The sequence below is a fragment of the Artibeus jamaicensis genome, unplaced genomic scaffold, assembly GCF_021234435.1.
Source record: "Artibeus jamaicensis isolate MK-2021 breed Jamaican fruit bat unplaced genomic scaffold, CSHL_Jam_final contig_3175, whole genome shotgun sequence".
NCBI lineage: Eukaryota > Metazoa > Chordata > Mammalia > Chiroptera > Phyllostomidae > Artibeus > Artibeus jamaicensis.
This window is the reverse complement of record NW_026521739.1, coordinates 529,155-550,023: the sequence shown is the minus strand read 5'-3', so window position 1 is coordinate 550,023 and position 20,869 is coordinate 529,155. Positions and strand designations below refer to the sequence as shown.

Sequence of the window (20,869 nt, the reverse complement as noted above, 5' to 3'; positions counted from 1 at the left end):
TCTGAGACATCGCTGAAGTGCACCCCCTCTGGAGAAAGCTCGCTCCTGTGAAAGGTAACGAGAACCCTCGGTGACGGGAAGCAGAGAGTGTTCTGCTCCACTCAGGGTAACAGAAAGGACACTGCTTCCAGCTTTCAGAACTGGTGGCATGAATGAAAGATATTTTAAGATTCTTTCCAGCAGGGCTTTGTGCGTCTACTGAGAGCCAAGATGTATTTCTTCTGTGCTTCTCCAGCCTCACCTTTAGCAATTCCAAGAGGCGGGTCTGTTCTTCCACCCGTTGTTTGCCAATGAGGAATGCAACAGGTCTGGATGGCAGTGCCCTAGGCCCAGTTTCATTTTTCTCGTTATCCATGGTGTTTCTGTTTTCATTTGCTGCTTTTTAGTTCTCCTTTTTATTCCCTCTGTGACTTTATTTTCTTGTTGCTAAATGGCATAAAGAGTTTCTTAGTTTTGTAGTTTTAGGAAAACTTGCTGGGTAGAAGGAGACCAAGATTGGATCTAAGAGTCGTGTGGAAATCCTGACTAATGCAGAAGAAAACTCAGGAGGCATGCTGCCAAGGTGCCAATTTGACTTTTAGAGGAATCATGTTTGGGTGACTTAAAAGGAGAGCTACACAAAGTCGGGATGAGCACCACACAGCTTCTGCACAAATCACTAGCCTGAGAGACCTGGATTTAAACTTGGCACCCAAATTTGATGAACCAAAGTGATAGAGAAAACAGATGTTATTTTACTTTCTTTAAAAACAACAACAACAACAAACCACACATACACTTGAACTTAAAGTATTTGCCCTCCTTTTAGACATGAGTTTTTAAGGAATATCTCATATTATATATTTCTCCCAGTCCACTACCTCTTCCATCTAACAATACTCAGAATGAATGGGTCTGGAGCTCCCCCCGCAACATGCAACAAAGCCCAGAAAATAGAAATGAAATGTTCTGAATTCAGAGGCTAGTTCCAGTCCACCTCCAATCAGATAACATTTTCTATCTAAATTTAGTTTATCTGAAATGTGTTGATTTTAGACCTGAATTGTTCAGGTGATTAATTTATCTCATAGAGAAGATTAAGTGAAGAGTTAAATGTTTTAAATTGCAGAATAAGTTCAAATAGCAGCTTATATTAATTAAAGTAATTACAGTTCATTCATTCATGACTTTGGTCTTGTTAGCTTGGTGCTGCTTCCAAACCTATGGATTAGTTGGCATTCTATAAATTCAGGAGGGTTTGGCTGGGCTTGACTTCTCCAGATTGCCTGGTGTGTGTGTGTGTGTGTGTGTGTGTGTGTGTGTGTGAGAGAGAGAGAGAGAAAGAGAGAGAGAGGTGGGGGGGGAGAAAGGGAAAGTGGGGAAGAGTGGGGAGGGAGGGAAAGGCAATCCTCATTTTAATTACCAGGAATAAACAAAGGTAACTTGGGGAGAGGAAGCAAAGTAGCTGCCTGTGCTTGTTTTTGATTCCATCTAGTGAATGTCAGGGAAGGCTCCATCAAGAGGAGAGAGGAAACATGTCTTTTTTTTTTTAAGCTGACTGAGGCAGAGATTTAATATCTATTCTTTAAACCTTTCTCTGCTAATAGTTGCTGTCTTTGACACCAATTTAGAATCTTCCCACACATAGCTGGACTCCTGGCCCATACATCAGTTGCATGGCAATTAATGATCCCAAATAACTCATTTTCCCCGGTAATCCCAGCTTTTCTCCTGGACAGGTTGGCCCGCTTCACTTCTGTCTCTTCAGCCTCCTCCCTACCCTTCCATTAGCTCTGGACTCTCCTCCATACTTATGTTCGGTGAATGAGTTCTCAACCCAAAAGAGAAAATTAAAAACAAACAAGCCCTTTTTACCTACTTTGGCAGGAGTTCCTGTCTTTAATGAGGCCAGTATTCACCCTTTTCTTTTTAGTCACCATTGACAGACTTGATGCCACAGCCAGGACAGACCGAAGAGCGAGTATCATCCCATTTCAAGCCAAAGTGATATAGCTGACAATTACTGTAGAGAAGTTATAACTAAGAAGAGAGGATGAGTAGAATTTCTGACTACAGGCGAAAAGAGTTATTTTCAGGTCTAGTGATAGTTTTATTGATGTACAGTGTTGTTTATCCTTAGTGCCCTGATAGCCACTCATAAAAAACATCCAGAGGTTGACCCAAAAGCCCTTAGAAATTTTTACGCGATGTTAACATAGAATATCACCCAGGAGTGTGTGAGTGCCTGCATCTTTTAGTAAATTGTAATTCAGTCCCCTTCTTCAGTGTTCAGCTTGTATTTAGTCAGTGGGATCTTTAAAAAACACAGATTGTGTGATGTCAGCCCTCCTTAAAACGATTTTGTGGTTCTCATTGTATTTATGGTGAAACCCTATATTCTTTTCATGGCTTTTAAGGCCCTCCAGGACCTGGCCCTGTCTGTTCAACATCACCTGGGAGCCTCACCTCCCTGGCTGTCTACGCTTCAGCCAAGACTGGCCGCTCTGGTGTTCTTCCAACAGCCGAGCACACGCATTTCATTTGCTGTTCCTCCTGCCTGGAACATGGTTCCCCGGGCACTTTTCTAGTTTTTCATCCTTAACTTCTTAACTCAAATGTCACCTTTTGCGAGAGGCCTTTTTAAATGTAGGCCCTAGCCTGGGCTCTTTACTGCGAAGTCATCTTCTCCACAGTATTTACCCCATTTAAAATTGTTCTCTTTATTACCTGGTGTGGTCTTTCCGCACCAGCAGGTAAGAGCCTTGAGAGGAGAAGCTGGCCTTTCTTCTTCACAGCTGTGAGAAGTGAAGACGAACTGATTGTATGAGTGAACTGATGAATAATGCACAGCCATGGATCCGTGGAGGAAGAGCTGTTGCGCAGTCCCCTCCTGGCCCTCCTTTACTCAGCCTGAGAACAGGCAGCTCTCTCCTTGGGTTGACATGTGATGACTGAGAAGTCTGGGTTGTAGATGCTGTAGGGGTTATGTGTAAGTTCATGTTAGGCAGCAGTCAAAGTTGTTGAACCTAAATTTAAAATGTTAGAAAATACCCTTGTAAGTGGTGAAAACTGAATTGGTAAGATGAGCACAGAAAAGACAAAGGTGGGGGAAAAAGCCCAAAACACAAGTATAGCAATACAATAGCTGTATTAGTGGTATTATTGTTTCCCCATCCTGATTAGTAGACTCTGAGGCTCTTTGAAGTAACCTGATATTGAACATTAAGAGGGATGAGCAATGAAGGTGCTGTCTCTCCAGATTTCTTCTTTAATCTTACTTAACAAGCACTTACATAGTGTTCATTACGCTCCAGGTACTTCTCTGAATACTTGACAATGCCTTCTCAGGTTAAGTTTCCTGGAAGCAGTAGTTGAGACAGAGTTTGGGATGTTTATTAGGGACTAACAATGCCTTTGAAGAGAAGGGAGAGAAAGCAGGAAAAAGTTGATCTGCAGTACTGGCTCAGCAAAGCCTCTCTGCCAACCTGGCAGGAAGCTGGGGATAAGTGATGCTTGACAGGGTGTCTGCATCAGACTGGAATGGCCCACCTTTATACACCCACGTTGCTCAGTCGCCAATCATAGGCGTCCCCAGGAAGGGCATGGCCTCCTTGGGCCGAGCAGCTCTCTTCAGCTGAGACAGACTGGAGTTGCCCAGAGCTGGAGTTTGTCTGCTGACCATCCTCCCTGCAGCTGGGCAGCACATCTCTGTGTCTACTCAAATACTAACTACTTTAACTCCTGTGACAACCTTGTGAGGCTGGTCCTTTTATAGGTCCCATTGAACAGACAAGAAAACTGTGCATGGAGTCATTGGGTAATTTGCCAGTCCTCGGTCAGGTAGCAGAGCTGAGATTTGACCCAGGCAGTGTGGTTCCAGAACAAGAGCTCTTAACTAGTCAGCTTTGCTGTGTTAGCTATTACTTCATAGAGAGAGTTGAGAATAGCCTGGTAATAATAACAAAACAATATTGGCATTGCACTTTGACACTGTAAAGTGCTTTCACGTTAGTGTTTTAGTTTTTTATTTAGCTCTTACAAAAGTGGTATGTACAAGTGTGTGTGTAAGCTTCACTTCGTATTGGCTCATTTATTAAAGATAATGCCAAAAGGTGACAATTTGGGGCTGTTTACTGCCTTCGAATATTAACCCTGCTTGTAAAAATTTAAGAATCAGGACTAGATGCCGAGGGGCAATGACTGGGATTGAATTCCTGCGTAGGAAGAAGGAAAGGCCCCTTTGGAGTTTAGGGAAGGAGTGAGTAGGTGGAAGAAGGACTGTAAAATGCCGGGAAAGGCCAACCAGTTTTGTGCTCTGCAAGTCACAAGAGTGAGATATTAGATAAAAGGGCTCGAGGGCAAAGCAGGTGGCACCTTAGGAAAAGGGTAAAGGAAGGAGAAGAGGGTTGAGCAGGTGTGAGCAGGGTCGGCACCGGACACTCTTCAGAGGGTCTCTAAGGTAGTACAACACTGTGATGGACCAGGAGGGCATCAAGGGAGGTGAGCCACAGGGGTCTGGGCTTCTCCTCAAAGGGAAACGTGTGGACTTGGACAGAGGTGGGAAGGAAAAAGGAAACCCAGTGAGAGCAGAGCATTTTTTTCATCGCTGTTTGTGGAACTATATATTTTTTTAAAAATTAGACTTCTTGTTTCTAAAGATCAGGCTTACTTAGGTAAGGAGGAAATCCAAGGATAGCAAGTTTTAAAAAAATTTTTTCATCCTCACCCAAGGATGTTTATTGATTTTAGAGAGAGGAAGGGAGAGAGAAACATTGGTATGAGAGAGAAACATTGAGCAGTTGCCTTCCCTAAGCGCCCAACTAAGGCTCGAGTCTGGGACTAGGCAAGTGCCCTGACTGATTTGGTTTTCAGGACAATGCTCCAACCAACTGAGGCACCCGGCCAGCGCCAGGGATGATGAGTGTTATCTTGGATGATTCTGAATACACATTTTCCCATTGTGCAATTCTATTTTTGCCTAGAAGAGATCATGCAAGAGAAGTCATTATCTTGAAGATCTTTAGCTCCAGTGAAATTCACTGGTTGCACATTCCTTTTCTGGAGTTTGGTGAAATCCCCTCTTTGAGCCCCATTGAGAAATTCTGTTTTAATCCTGCACTACTTTATTTGTATATGAAAACAGGGTCCAAAAGGCTGAAACAAAATGTTGGTAGGAAGTGCTGTCTGCAAAAATAGTAAGTGGGGATAAAATTCAGCAACATGACATGTAAACTTCCTAGCAGACCAAATGCGTCCTGTGAGCTAGAGGGATTAAAGGATTCTACTTGGGATCTGAATAAAGGTCATTCTTGTTACTGAACGGATTATGTCACTGTCACTGACCCTTATGTTAACAGGTTCTTTCCCTTGTCACATACTCTGTCACATTCTCTTATGGGTACTTCAACACAATTTGCCCATATTCATACCACATAAAGCCGTCTTAGAAACTTGCCCTATAAACCCACAGAATAACAATACTCTACATAATTCACAAAGCAAAGCAAATATGAAGATGTTAGAATCTAATTTACAACTACAAGAGAACTCATGATGCAGATTTCAGAATAGTTACTCAAACTGATTTATTACACTAAACCAAATGGAAAGAATGTGAAGAGAATGTATTCATGTATGTGGAACGTAGAATATTTTAATGCCATCCTCTTGAAAATGAGCATGATTTCAGAGCAATGCAGCTGTTTCCTGGAGTAAGTGGTTTGTATTTGGAATGGGAGAGCAACAAATTTTTATGAATTCTAGGATTCTACTAAAGACTCTTTTCCTAAACACGACAGGCTTATGAAAGCAGAAGCAGGGATAAACGTGGAGGGTCACCGTCTAGCAGTAGAGAGCGAAGCAATGCTAGAAGGGAGAGGAGGTATCTTGGAACCCTTCAGGCGCCCTGATGACCATTGCCAATTCTGATCTGCCTTTCCACAGTCACTTTTCAGCTGGTCATAGTACATGGGACCCAGTGAAAATGAGCTTTATTGCAGAAAGCACTCAAAAGTTGGGTTGTTTCAGGACTTTGAGGTGCCTACATTCAATCCTTAGACATTGCCTTTGGAAGCCACCTTGACTTCTAAGACATTTGTCTCTTCCAAGATTTGGTATCAAAAAATGTACTGTTTCATAGAATGCTATGCATAACAGAAAAATCGGGCATGTTCTTGTGAAAAAATCAAAGCACTTGAATATTTAGAGGTGACACTTCTGGATTATAGGGTATACACATCTAATAGTTTTGTAGATACTGCTAGCTTTCGGTCCAGAGTGGCTGAACCAACTAAATACATTTTTCCATTCCCATATGTGATGTATCTCCACATAGCTGAACCAACCCTAGGGCAAGCTCATGTTCCAAAAGGCAACATCCAAGTCACTAAAATTTAATCTCTAGAAGACATTTGGTCACAGATAGATCTAAAATGAATTCGAAGGGCACTTGATATGGGTGGACCCTTGTTCCTGTGCCTCTCCCCTGTGATGCAGGCCATACACGTACTCATCAGCCTGGTGTTGTCCTCGAGTTAACTGTACACTTCTTCCATGAGATGACATTCAAGCCACATGAAGACAGCAAGGTCAGGGAGGGCTGGAAGAGAAAGTGAGCCTGGCTCATAAAACCAAGAGGCACTTACAATTTAACAAGATTAACAAGTGCTGTTGAAAAGAGCTACCCGGCCTGAGTCACGGGGGAAGGATGCCAGCTCAGTTCTCTTGGCATTGCTGTCACACGACACCATGGAAAGCTATGGAAAGCCTTGCTTGAAATAGCAATAAAGTTTTCTGGAAAATGATTGTATCTTTAATGATTATTTCTCTTGCACCTTTATGGAAGGAATGAGTCATTCTTTTTCACTGTTTTTTGTTGTTAACATTTCTTTTGTCTGCCTTACTGAGAAGGTCAAGTCTGAAGCCGTGCAGGTTTTAAAATCCAAGTCATTAAATACGTAGTAAACTCACACTGCACTGTTTTGGAAAAACTTCAACTAAAAAACTGTGGTGGATCCAGCAACAGCAAGCTGAGGAAGACAATTCTTCCCTCTTCAGGCTGTGTGGAAAGGCATGAATTAATGGGATTCTCTAAACTACTCATCACTCAAATGTCTCTCAATGTGCTTGTCCATGGGCAAAAGCAGTTCTCCAACACCAGTTTTTATGACAACTGCAGTTTTCAGAACACATATATCTCATATGCTGAAAGTTGGCTTTAAATGCTTAATAACCAGGAGATCTCAGGGATATTGGGCAATCCCTCAGTAAGCAATTTGTTAAGTGCTATATATATAAAAGGAGCTCTCATAAAGTTATGTTAGATATATATGTACACTGCAGTATAGGCAGGTAAACAGACATTTGTTTAGATGCCTGATTTTGGGGTGACATCCATATAGACGCTATCAGGGCTCTCTGCCTGCCAGGGCAGGTAGACTGGTGTTTCTACTATGTCAGACACGTCTAGTTGATTACCTATTATCCAATCCTCCCTTCGTTCTTACCCCAGAACCTATTTGGGGGCAAGTGGCTACTTGCCAGCTATAAAGCTCTATTTCCTCAGACTTTCTTGTTCCAGAAAATCATCATGTAACATAGTTCTGGCCAATGAAATTTAAAAAGAAGCCTAGATGATGAGGCTTTCAGAAAAGCCACTGTTTTCCCCATAAAAAGCTGGCCTATGCCTTTTGATCTTTGGTTACAGGCGCTCCTGGTCTCAGTGATGTCATAGGTCCCCCTCTCCCAATGGTACAATACGATTCTCTAGTAAACAAGTAACATCAAGAACAAAAGTCAGTTTCATGCCTCAGAGCACCAAATAATCAAGACTTCCTTAGTATATGTGCATCTGTACATGTACATGTGACCTTGTGTGTGCGTGTGCGTCGATGACATTGTTCTTTAGCAAAGAAGGGAAACCTAGACTTATTTTTTCTTTCACTCAAAGATCTAGTTTAAATTATGTAAAAATATATTTTAGGTTGGTAAACAGAAATGGGCCTATGAATTGAGAGGACAAGAATCCAGAGCAGTGGACTCCTGTTTGGCTTTCTTAATAAAGCCCTTTCCCCAGTGAATAGTTTGGTCAGAGTGGGGTACTTGACACCTGCGTGTGAGCGAGCCTGGAAAGGCAGACTGGGGGCTGACTGTAGGGTACCTTGAGGCCAGGTTCAGGAGTTGGGAATTTATCCTGGAGGATGGCTTTTCCCAAAGGCTTCATTAGAACCTTGAAACAATAAGATGTTTCACAAAAGGAGAGTTCCATGGTCAGATAAATTTGAAAACTATGCATGCTATATCCCTCTCAAAAACTCACACTTGTACTTACATATTAAAGGCTGAGTTCTGCATTAAAGGAGATGGTTAAACTTCATTCAGGTTGACCTCACCCTCTCTTAATACCTGTTAGCAAGGACTCATACGCTGTGAAAGGTACTAGAGGGGCAGTGGGGAGCCACTGCAGGTCTTCGAAAAGAGTAATATTAGCATATGCTGTAGAACTATTTCTGAAAACAATATATATATATATCCTGGGACAAGATTTGGGGAAGAGGGTGCTTGAAGGAAAAACTAGAGGCAAGGAATCATTAGGTCGGGGGCTCGTCAACTTGGCTACATATCGGAATCACTTGGGATTAAAAAATTTTTCTAGACTTTATTGCACTTCTAGATTCAGTAGGTGTGGGTTGGGCCTGGAAGTGTGTGTGTGTAATATAAAGACTAGTGTTGGGAATTTATGAGTCCAAATTAATCAAGAGAATTATGATAGCTCACTTAAAAGTTAGTGAGACTAGTTCTTGGATAGAGGCAGTGGGAATAAAAAATGGGAAGGATGAAATAAACAAAGTGAAGCAAAAATCTACACGCCTTGGCAAGTGGTTGAATGTGAGGCTGGCATAGAAGAGGGAGGAATAAAAGGGGTTTTAAGCACCTCTTTGATTCCTGGTCTATTGAGGAGGATGAAGGTATAACTATTGGAGGTTAAAGTCAGGGGATAAGTAAGTATTTTGAGGGAAGATGATGTTCTGGCCTTGTTTTGTTTTGTTTTGTTTTGTTTTGTACAAACAGCACATGGAGAGCCATTGCTGAGGGCACAGGTCTTTATCCGGACATTAGGAAGTTTCCCTCATTCCTGGAAGATGAGAACAGTTGTGGCTGCCCCACCAGTGGGATGTATGGGATGGGGGTGTCTCCGACCAGGCCACACAGTCCAAATGGAAGATACCAGTCAGTCACGAAGTCATGAGAGTGTCACACAAGCCTGGCTATAGGCCCAGGCATCACATAGGAGCCTGGGTGGCCTTGGACATGTTTTGATTGGGATGCCACATATGTGAAGGTTTACCAGGCCATTGGAAATGTAGGTTTCCAATGCAAGAGAATGAAGGAGTCTAGAGCCACGGAGAAATGGTGCTTACAACTTGGGATGCCAAGTGTTCCAAGGAATGGAGTGTAAAGAAGAGGAAAGCCAGGACTAAAGCCATGGGAAAACCCATATTCCAGGCTTGGAATTCAGCAGGAATGGTCAGAGAAGCAGAACAGCCACGAACTGTGTTGTGAATGTCAGGGAGGAAGGCATCCAGAAGCATGCATTGGTTCAGTCAGGGTCCTCTTCTCCCAGCCAGATCCTTCAGCAGACAAGCCTGTGCTGCAGGCTTTGGGCCTGACTTCCAGCTCTACTTCTTTACATTGTGTTCTTGAGCAAGTGTACTTAACCTCTCAGAGCCTCAGTTTCCTCATGTATAAAATGAGGATTCCATTGCCTTCATGCTATAGATTAGTGCCTAATGTAATACTGTGTAAAATGGTAGATAATGGTATATATGTTACACTATATTACATATTATTATTATCTTAGTGAGGTGTCCTTTGACTCTATTAAAATTAGTTGTATAGATAAAATAAGTGAGAAAGAGAAATAATCAACCATGTTTCTATTATCTTAAAAATCAGTTCTTTGGAGTTGCCATTTAAATTCCTCCATTTAGCATCACTACAATTTTGAATGCTTTTGAACTTAACTTTATACCCTAAGAATTTCCTCTCATTGTTACCTAATTTGCTTATTTATCATTTTACTTACTCAACAATTTTTTAATCAGTGGACATTTAAGTAGTTTCCAATGTGGTTGCTTGCTTTATTTTAAATGATGATCTAGCAAAGATGTAACAATGGAAGCAAAAGTCAGAGCAAAACAGAGCTTTGAAGATGTTATGCTGCTGGTTTTGAACATGGGGAGAGGGGACCATGAGCCAGGGAATGTGAGTGGCCGCCAGAAATTGGAAAAGGCAAGGAAATGGATTCTCCCCCAGAGCCTTCTGAATGCAGCCCTGAATACACCTTGATTTAAGAACATCTGACCTCCAGAACTGCATCTTGGTGCTGAATCGAGAAGTCTGTATTATAACAAGAGAGCAATGGAGAAACAAGAATTGAGATAAAAGAGTCTGTTCATGGCCAAGATATTCTCATTATACAGACAATATCCAGAGATGTGAACACAGCTGTGAGAGTTGTTGATCATGGCTTACACACTGAAGACTGTGCCAGAAATGTTATTGGAATCATTCATATTTCTCCTACAGCAAGCAAAGCAAGATGAGATAGATGGATTCTATTGTGTGCAAGATCCTAGCACCTATGTTGGTGAAAGTGGGTTTAACACATTATCATTATGGATCTTCATCAAAAGGAAATTCAAGGCATTTTCAGCTTTCCCATGGACAACCTTAGAGCCTCACCTTTCCTGCTTCAGTGTATCCAGGAAGAAATTTCAAATTACAGAAATGCAGTCATTGTAGCCAAGTTTCCTAATGCTGCAAAAAGGGCCAGTCGTCTTCTGAGAGACTATCTTGGTTTAGCTTTAACCCATGGAGAAGCTCAGTGTACTGTGCTGGACATGAATGATGGGCATCACTTTCCCCCAGTGGTCAAAAATGCTACTGTCCATCCTAGCCTGGAGTTGTCATTGATGATGTTCAAAGAGAAGCCACCAACAACTGTAGTCTAAGACATTGGTGGGAGCATAGTAATCATGGTGGATGACATTATTGATGATGTGGAAAGTTTCACTGCAGCTGCGGAGATCCTGAAAGAGAGAGGTGCTTATGAGATCTATGTCATGGCCACTCAAGGTGTCCTTTCTGCAGAGGCCCTTCACCTGACTGATGTGGTGGTGGTGACCAATAATGTCCCTCACAAGATGTAGAAGCTACAATGTCCCAAGATAAAGACTGTAGTATCAGTTTGATTCTTTCTGAGGCAATTTGGAGAATCTGCAATGGGGAGTCCATGGTGTACCTTTTCTGAAACATCAGTGTGGATGACCAGCTTTCATGGTTTCCTTGACCCAGCACTCCTAAAGAAAACAGTGCCAGCAATTATTTACACAGTGTTCCCTTTCAAGGGAGTCAGATAGTCAAGAGGGAGACAAAGACAATGGATAAATGGCCTTAAATGTATGCTCTCATCATTCTGTTCATTAAAGAAAAGACACAGGCAAAGAGTCTGAAAATATTTTAGTATTGAAAAGAAGTTAATGGCAGATAAAGGTTTAACTCTATAATTGTTCATTCAGTTGTGTCAATGGCAGGGAACTGTGTTAATATTGAACTTGGTTAGGGAAGCTGAGTGCTCTGGCACTGTTTCCAAGCCAATTGTCCTCTCCTTAGTCAACCTCACATATTTATTTTACAGAGAATCATATTTTTCTCTGAGAAACTACTGTGCCTAGAGCCATGGAACAAGTAAGTGCTTGTAGTGTTACCCCCCAACAAGGATGCCAGAGTAGAGGACAACACCCTCATTTGATGTCTGTGTGGCTCTTCAGTTGCAAATAAAAGAATCTGTTGTCTTGAAAAAAACCTCATAAAAAGATGATCTAATTAATTTCAACATTAATTAGCCCTTTAATTTTTATTAATTATTTCCTTTTGGATGAACTATCAGCAGAAGAATTATTGAGTCAAAAGGTATGAACAGTGAATGATTTGAAAATATATTGCTGATTGACTTTCCAAGAGTTGTATCAATTAGCAGTTTCCAAGGGTTGTACCTGTTAACAAAGTCTGAATGTGCCAGACTCAAGGTTCTCACCAGACCTAGAAATCTTATTATTTTTTATATTTTTGCCAGCGTAATGGAAAATGACTCACAGGAAAAAGTTTATTGTTGCTTAATTTGTCTTTTGATTAAAAAATGGAGCTAGATAATGAATAATTTCCCATATGTTTATTTTACTAATTATATCTTCTCCTGTAGAAAAGTCCTGTTGATATTAGTACAAAGGTAACCTTGTTCACTTTTAAAAATTAAGGTGTTAACTATAAAAAACAGTATATAAGGTCCTCAAAAAATTTAAAATGAAATGGCCTTATGACAGCAATTTCACTTCTGAATATTTACCTGAACAAATCCAAAACACTAATTCAAAAGAATATATGCACCTCTATGTTCATTACGGTGTTATTTACAATAGCCAAGATATGGAAGCACCCCCAAATGCGTATAAATACACAAGTGGATAAAAAAGTTGTGGTACATATATACAATGAAATATTCCTCAGTCATAAAAAGGAATGAAATCTTACCCTTTGTGACAGCATTAGATGGAACTAGAGGGTGTTATGCTCATGAAACTAGTCAGAGAAAGACAAATGCCATGTGATTTCTCTTATGTGTGCAATCTAAAGAAAAAAATAAACAAACAACATTGAAACAGATTCATACATGCAGAGATGGAAATGGTGTTGCCAGAGTGTAGGAATGCTGGGGAACTGGGTGAAAAAGATAAAGAGATTAAGAAGTACAAATTTGTAGTTACAGAATAGTCACAGGAATGTAAAGCACAGCATAGGGAATATCATCAACAATATTATAATAATAATGTACGGTGCCAGGTAGGTACATGAAACATCAAGGGTACCACTTTGTAAAGTATATGATTGTCTAACTACTATGCTGTACACCAGAAACCAATATAAAATAATACTGAAAGTAAACTGCAGTTGAAAATAAATCAATTTTTTAAAAATTAAAGGCTTATGGAAGTTGCTCTTGGAAAGTTGAAAGAAAATGAAGAAATGGGTAGGATATTCTGTCAGTCAAGTTCTTAATCTTGAACACGGTGAGGGAGGAGTATTTAATAAAGGGAATATTTACAAAGGCAGGGTAATGTTAAGAGAAGCTAACGGGATGGTGCCTTGCCCAGGACTGGCAACAATGGTGCCATTTCTAGGCCTGAAGTGTTAAAGAGAAGGCCCAGGTAATAAAACCCAGAGCAACAGTTACAGGAAAGGGCTCCCTCAGAGGGGCTGCAGCTTTTGAAAGACACAGTCAACCAACCCGTGGTTACCTGGAAAGAAGGGAACAGAGTATGAATATCCTGACCTGGATGATTTCTCTGATCTCCTGGGGTGCCTCCCACTGGCCCACCCTGCCCCAGCTGTCGGAGGGCAGTTAATGTAATCCAGAGAGGTCAGTCTCCTGAAGCCCTGAGCAGGATGAAAAAGAGAGGTGAATGTGTTTGGAAGAACAAATGGGAAATATTCAGCACAGGTGTTGTGGCATTAAGGTGTTTGAGAGTGGCTAGGTAATCTGAGCCTTCACAAATTGATTCAAGATTGTGGAGCTAAGGTTTCACTTAATTCAATTTTTGAGTATTATTAACAGATTATTTAGTTTACCTAATTTAGCCTTCAACTAGAAACAAATTAGAATGTTAATGCTGTTACTTGATCTTTTTTAGGAATCCAAATAGTAGAATTTATTCCTTTCTTGAAAGAAATTTTATTGGGTCAGAATCTCAGAAGCAGGTAAGAAAGAAGCACTACAGATCTCAGAAGTGAGTAAGAGGCAAAGGGATAAGCGAAGGGGAAACAGTTCAGGAATGTTAAGAATGAAAGGGATTATAGTGAGTCTACCCCAGACTTTCTAATTCAGTAGGTTGGATGGGTCTTGGAAATCTGTATTTGTAACAAGGCTTCCAAATGATTCTGATGGAGCCAGTGGGCTGTCATTTGGAGCAAATGAACAACAACACAAAATTAAGACAGAAGCTTCAAAATCTACAATCTCAGAGACATTCATGAACTCAACCCACATGGAAATGCCAGACTTGAAGGTGATCAAACAACTCACCAGGGACGAGGATTCCCTTGTCTTGAAAGCCAGTGTTTGCAGCCACAACTGTGTATGACAGTTAATAACAATGGTGATTATAACAATAAACACATCCTACAGGCTGAACCCTGTGACAAGCATTTAATGTGCATTATCTCACTGAAGCCTCTCAACAACTTCATGAAGTGCTATTAGCATCCATGTTTTATAGAAGATGAAACATAGGCTCATGATGATTGAGCATAAACCTTACGTCCTGAGGTTCCTAGTTTGTCTTCCTTGTTATCGCTATCTTTTAGAATTTTCTTATATTTATTTTATATATAATATCCAGAGTTTTTAGTAGTACCTAATGGGAGGAATAGAGAAAAGTATGCTACTTTATCTTTGTAGGGGCAGAAGTACTTTAAAATATTTTTTAAACAAAGAGGATCATTATACTTTACTCTAGCAAGAGTCATTGGTCTCATGCCTCCACAGCTCCCCAGTCTTTGGCCATGCATGTAAATATTTGTAAGAAGTTATAACCACAGTTCATAGTATTATGATGGAGTACTTAAGACTTTGGGCTTTGACTTGAGTTCCAACTCCACAACTGACTATGTGATCCAGTATAAAGACCACACAAAAACCCTGGACTTCTACCTCTACCCATGGTACCCCTTCCCTGCTTGCTGAGGAAAAGTCTCGGGTCAATATCTAAGCTCCCACCACTGGAACCTAGGAAAAGAAGAGCAAAGTAATCCCAAAGCAAGCACAAGGAATGAAATAGGAAAGACAACAGCAGAAAAATCAATGATGTTGAAAATAGAAAGACAATGGAGAAAATCACCACAACAAAGTGCTGTTTTTTCAAAGGTTGTGTGTTTGATAGAACTGAAAAACTTCTATCAAGACTGACGAAAGAAAAAAGAGACAGAAGGTACAAGGGCCATGTGGCGACCCAGCAAGAAGACAGCCATACTGGCCAAGGAGTGAGGCTCCAAGAAAAGCCAAACCTGCTGATACCTTGATCTTGGATCTATAGTCTCTGCCACTGTGAGAAAATGAATTTCTGTTGTTTAAGCCACCCAGTCTGTGGTGTTTTATCATGACAACGCTAGCAGATGAATACATCTGCCATCTGGAAAGTGTCTCCCTCAACCACGGAAAAGAGACCTCATGATCTATAACTTTGATGAGCTCCATCTGCCACCCTTGACAGACTTCTTCAACAACAGCCCTGGGCACTTGTGGGCCCCTCCACAACAGAAGGTGCTTGGCCCCCAGAATGGTGAGGATGGTGTGGAAGGCAAGACCCAGCAGAGGAACTTGAGTGGGGCTGGACCATGGTGAAAACCTTTCTGGTCACAGGTGCAGAAGTTCTTCATGGCTGACAGAGCTGCATCTTGGTAGGTTATGATTAACCTGCTTGTGAAGGGGCTGAGCCTCTGGGAGAAAAGGGTGAGGGGAAATTGGATTCTTCCTCTCACAGGATTCATTGACTTGGGGGGGACCTGCCTTTTATAAACAAACTGGGGGTGGCCTAGAGAGGCAAGTTATGGAATGACAAGTGACCAGCAAAGCTTCTGACAACAGCCATCCACAGCAAGACCCATGGATTTGCATTCCTGAGGAATTCTAGAAAGCCTTGGGTAGAGGATTCATTGAAAGGCTGGCCTCCTGGGGTAAGTACTTCAGAGTCTCAGACACTATTTTCAGGCCCCAAGGCAAAGGGTGACCTCTCAGTGTGGAGAAGTGAGGGACAACTGGGTGACAAGAGAGGCTTTGTGGTGGCCCGCATTTTCTCATTTTGCTCTGAGCCTCAGCTACCACAGTACCCTTATCCTTGGATAAGTTCCTTAGATCTGAATTTGGTGCTCAAATTGAAAAATAAATGATGAATTTGTATATGTTACCAAAAAGGAAGCCATGGTCTTATGCATGGGTAATGAGCAGAAGCAAGAGATTCCTTCCTTTCTTTAATTTTTTTTGACTTAAGTCAAAACAACAGTTGCACAGATGAGGAAGGGAGGGAGAGAAAGGGAGAGAGAGAGACAGAAGAGACACTGGGACCAAAGTCTTACCCAATGTGGATATTTCTAAAACTCAAGGAGAGGCACAGTGTGGGTTTCCTTGGCACTGAGATGTGAGGAAAACACTCCAGCCTGGGAGTGAGAACACACACTCCTACTTTCAGCTAATCCCCAACTTCTTTACCTATGGAGTGGAGAGGTTGGATTAAATGATTACAAAATATTATAAATCTAGGATTTGTAATTCCTACTTAGATTCTTAAAGGGGTTTACATCAAACCCTATCTCTGGGTTCCCCTTCCTGAAGGTGAGATGGCTGTCTATGTGTGTTCAGTGTGTGTGTGTGTACTGTGTATGTATAGTGTGTACATAGATGTGTGGTTTAGGTGTAGTGTACACGTGCAGTGTGTGTACGTGTTGTGTGTGGCATATGTGTGCAATGTGCATGTGTTATGGGTGGGTTGTGTGTATAGTATACATGTGTTTGATGTGTCCCGCACCATTTTCTTTTGCTATCCAGAGCCACCCCCTACATTTCCCCATCTACACTGGATTTCCGGATCCTTCAGAAATCCTCCCTCCCACACCCAGCCAAATAAACAAGAACACATGTGAAAAGCCTTTCTTATTTCAGTGCCCCTTGAGATGCAGCCAAGCAGCTGGAATTACATGCTTTGTAGAGAGCCAGAGACGTGGCATGGCAACAAGAAATCCAGTTCGTATTTGGAAGCCAAATTCCTTTTCCCAAATCTGAGAGGGCAAGAAAGGGTACAGGCTGGGCCGTGTCTTGCTGGCAGCTAAAGGTGTGTGTATTTTTAGTGTGTGTGTAGGGTTGTCTTTCATTAAAATCTCTGTCTTCTCTAGTGTTCCCCTGTTTACGTGTGCATTTGCATCTCAGACTCCAATTCTAAATTCAACCTCTTCTTCCCTCTGCATCTCTTCCTCTGGTTTTATTGCTACTCATTTATTTCTCCAGCCCCCTCGCTCTCTCTTTTTACTGTGGACAGTAGCTTGGGGATTCCCTGCATGGAAGATACCTGAGGTCAAAGCAGGGAAGACCAGAATGCTGTACAATTGCTGGATGCCTCGGAGCCTTCAATACTTCCACCACCCTGGTTATGGGAGGGTTTCCTCCTGGTTCTGCGAGCTACAGAGCTGCTATGGTCTGACTTGCCATTCCACATCTGTTCTAGTCATGTATTGCTGTTTAATAAGTCACCCCCAAATTAAGTGGCTTGAAACAACATTCATTTATTTCCCTCATGAATCTGTGGTTTGGACAGGGTTCTTCGGCATGGCACTTGCTGGGGTGGCTTGGAGCTGAGGGGTGACTGGGGTCTCGAGTTATCGGAAACTTATGTGTCTGGTGTTTGTTACAGGTTGTTGGCTGGGACTTTAGTGGGATTGTCAGCTTGGACACTCACACGTGGCTTTTCTATGTGACTGTTGATCTTACTGTATGGTGGCTGGTTTTCAAAAGTGAATGCCACAAGAAACAAGGTGAAAGTGCATATTATTTTTATGACTTAGTCTCAGAAGTCATTTAGCATCACTTCTGCCATACCCTATTGGCTGAGGCAGCTCCAAAGTTCTGTCCAAGTCCAAAAGGGGATGACATAGACTCCACTACTCAATGGGAAAAGTGTTCAATGACACATTGTCCACATTGTACAAGTTGTATGTTTAGTGTATGTATGCACACTATATAATAGCAATGCAGAGTACATATATATTCTTATAGTCTTATTGGCTTAAATTTATAGACAGAGATGGAATTTGTAATAAGGGTTGCTATCACAGGGGTGCTAAAGCTTGCACTTTTGCTCGAATCCTATGACAGGCAGAATCGTCTCAGGATGGAGCCAAAGATTTCTGCCCCCTGTTGTATACCCTCTATAATCCCCTCCCCTTAAGTCTGGGGGACCTGTGAACAGGATGGGTGTTTAGGTTACATAAAATGGCAAAAGATAAGGGATTTTGCCATCTTAAGCTCCAAAGGGAGCTTACCCTTGGTGAGCCTGACCTAATTGAGTGAGTTCTTTAAAGGTAGGTTTAGGTCTCTCCTAAAGAGAGGGATTCTCCTGCTTGCTTTGAAGAAGTAAGCTGCCACACTGTGGGAAGGCCATGTGGCTACAATATGAGGGTGGCCTCTAGGAACTAAGAGCAACCCCCCAGACAACAGCCAGCAAGAATATGGGAACCTCAGTTCTTCAACAGCAAAAAAAAAATTCTCCAGCACTTTGAACTTGAGTTTGGAAGAACTCCAGATGAGAACACAAGATGGCTGACATCTTGATTTCAGCTGTGAGACCCTAAGCAGAAAACCTAGCTACTCCTGACCAACAGAAACTATGAGATGATAAATGTATTGTTTTTATGAGATGATGATGTATTGTTTTAAGCCACCAAGTTTGTGGTAATGTGTCATACAACCATAGAAAACTAATGCAAGTCATAACCATGAGCTCAACTGGCAAGAAAAATTTATTGAGTAATCGGAGAAATTCATGGCAGATCCAGTAGCAAGACTGTGCACATGCTTTCAGACCAGCTCAAGTGGCACCTCCAAGATCTTCATGGATTTTCTTCAGCTAGAAGTACTCTGAAACCCCATAGCTGTGTTTGTACCTCTCTGGCAGTACTTCCATATTCTACTTGTATTTGTCAATGTACATGCTTTGTCTCCATGAATGGATTGTAAAGTCTGTGTAAAAATGTTGCCCCAGTTATTTTTCTGGCACCAAAGTAATGATCATAATTCTTTGCATATCAATAAATGTTTACTGATAATTTACTGGGTAATTTTCTCAATGATAGAACTTCAACATTTATTTGTTGAGTCAGTTTGAGAATACATTTTGATATAAGGAAAATCAAGAGATGATCTTCACTATTATTTTAAGGGTACTAATTTAAAATATAAAAACTAGCTAAGCATTCTGATCTTCATTTACAGTCAGTGAGAAAGTTTCTGTCACTTGAGATTCTGAAATTAAGCCTATGAATGTTCATCCAATAGATTCGGGTTCCCAGACTCTGAAACTCTCTGCCAACACAGAATCACAGATATGAGTGGTCTTTATTTTTATCTTAAAAACGAAGAAAAGAATTTCCTTCAACCACTGGGACAAGCTTCTATGCAGGTATCACCTCCAGAATCAGGGCCATTACGTTTATGAAGGTAGGGATAACGTTTCTTCTTGGAATATTAAACCCAAGTCTTCTTAGAGAGACAAGTAGCTCTTAGCTCTTCTGAAGTTAGTTTTGAAACACTGAACACAGAGGAAGCAGAAAGGTCAAAGAGCGTGAAATAGACATGCTTTTAGGATGGCAATACTTTTTTAGCAAAGGAAACCAGCAGTTCCTGGGGCTTGGTTGGTTTGAGCCCCAGGAGGCTCCTCACGTCTCAGGGAACCTCATCAGAGCTGTGCCCGAAGACCCGCCCACCACAGGAAACTGTTTTTGCAAGCTCAGTTATTAATAACAAAAAGCATCACCATTAATAATCTTCCTCACAGCTCTTATAAAAGTAAAATAAAACTGTAGTGCCAAGAGGAATTCTTTCTGGGCCGCATGATTAGTCAGGCCCACGATTATGTGCTTTAGGGGAGTGCCAACTCATTACTCTGGGCTCAAGAGTATCTTTCGAGGACTTCCAGATCTGGGCCTTACATAAATAGTGAGTAGATAAAATAGTATGTTTATATTGAGAATTTGCAGAGTTTCATGTGCCTTACCTCACTTTACCTGGGGATGGGTAAAAGCTGTCCTCTCCTAATGTGGGCTACTCCGGGTGGGGGAATTTCAGGAACCATAATTATTAAGGCCTCAAATGGCATCCACTGTGTCAGGAAATTAAGAGCCTGTGTCCTGCTCTGGTTGCCAGTCTCACGAGGTCCCAGACATCGGGAGCCAACCGAGCAGATCACTATTAGTTAGCATCAAGCTGGTGTTGAAGGCCTGAGTCAGAAATTAATCTCGCCCAGCCATTCTCTGGTTCACACTGTGGTTATCCCCGTGGTCAACAATAAAACTGGATGTGACAGGTCCAGATTTTACATTTCATATGGAGGACAAGCCAACATTTGTGAAACCTACCAAGGATTATTCTCCAAAATCCTGGCATGCAATCAGAGGTCTATTTGCTGTTTAGATTCTAGGCAATTCTTGGAGCTCAGTGGATATTTATTCTTATAATCTGGAGGGAGGTGGGATGGGAAAAAGCTGAGAAGAGAGCTGGTATCTGGCACTTCCTGTCCCAGCGTTATTGGGAGGTGGTGGGGGGACTAAGTGGAAGGAGGAGCTGTAGGATTTGAGGAGAAAGAAAGTGGGGTAAGTAAGGTAGGCCAGTTCATCTCTGCCTTAGCTTCACTTGGAGAGGTTTTTAAAAATGCAGATTTCTAGACCTAGCTGTAATGAATCACAGTCTCTGGGAGTTGAGCCCTATAATCTGCATTTCAAACAACTAGGTAATTTCGATGCACTGATTGGTTTGCAAACGGATGGAATAACAAGTAACAGACTATAAGCAACAGTGTAAAGAGCACTGGACTAGGAGTCAGGGTCCTGTATGTAAGTTCTACCACCAGCTTGCCGTGTGACCTTGTGAAGACAGTTTTGCCTACCTGGGTCTCAGTTTCCTCATCTATAAGGTGGGTGGTAGACCCAAAAAGTGTACCAGCACCCATGTTAGAATCCAAAGACTGTCTATGACACAAATTTCTGGAGCCGTTTAGGGGTTCTATGGAGATCT

The 20,869-nt window shown here is 41.6% G+C and overlaps 1 pseudogene; it reads left to right on the top strand.

Moving 5' to 3' along the window:
* The first annotated feature begins 10,152 nt into the window (after positions 1-10,152).
* On the top strand, positions 10,153-11,329 carry LOC119035056 (phosphoribosyl pyrophosphate synthase-associated protein 1-like; annotated as a pseudogene).
* The last annotated feature ends 9,540 nt before the right edge of the window (positions 11,330-20,869 follow it).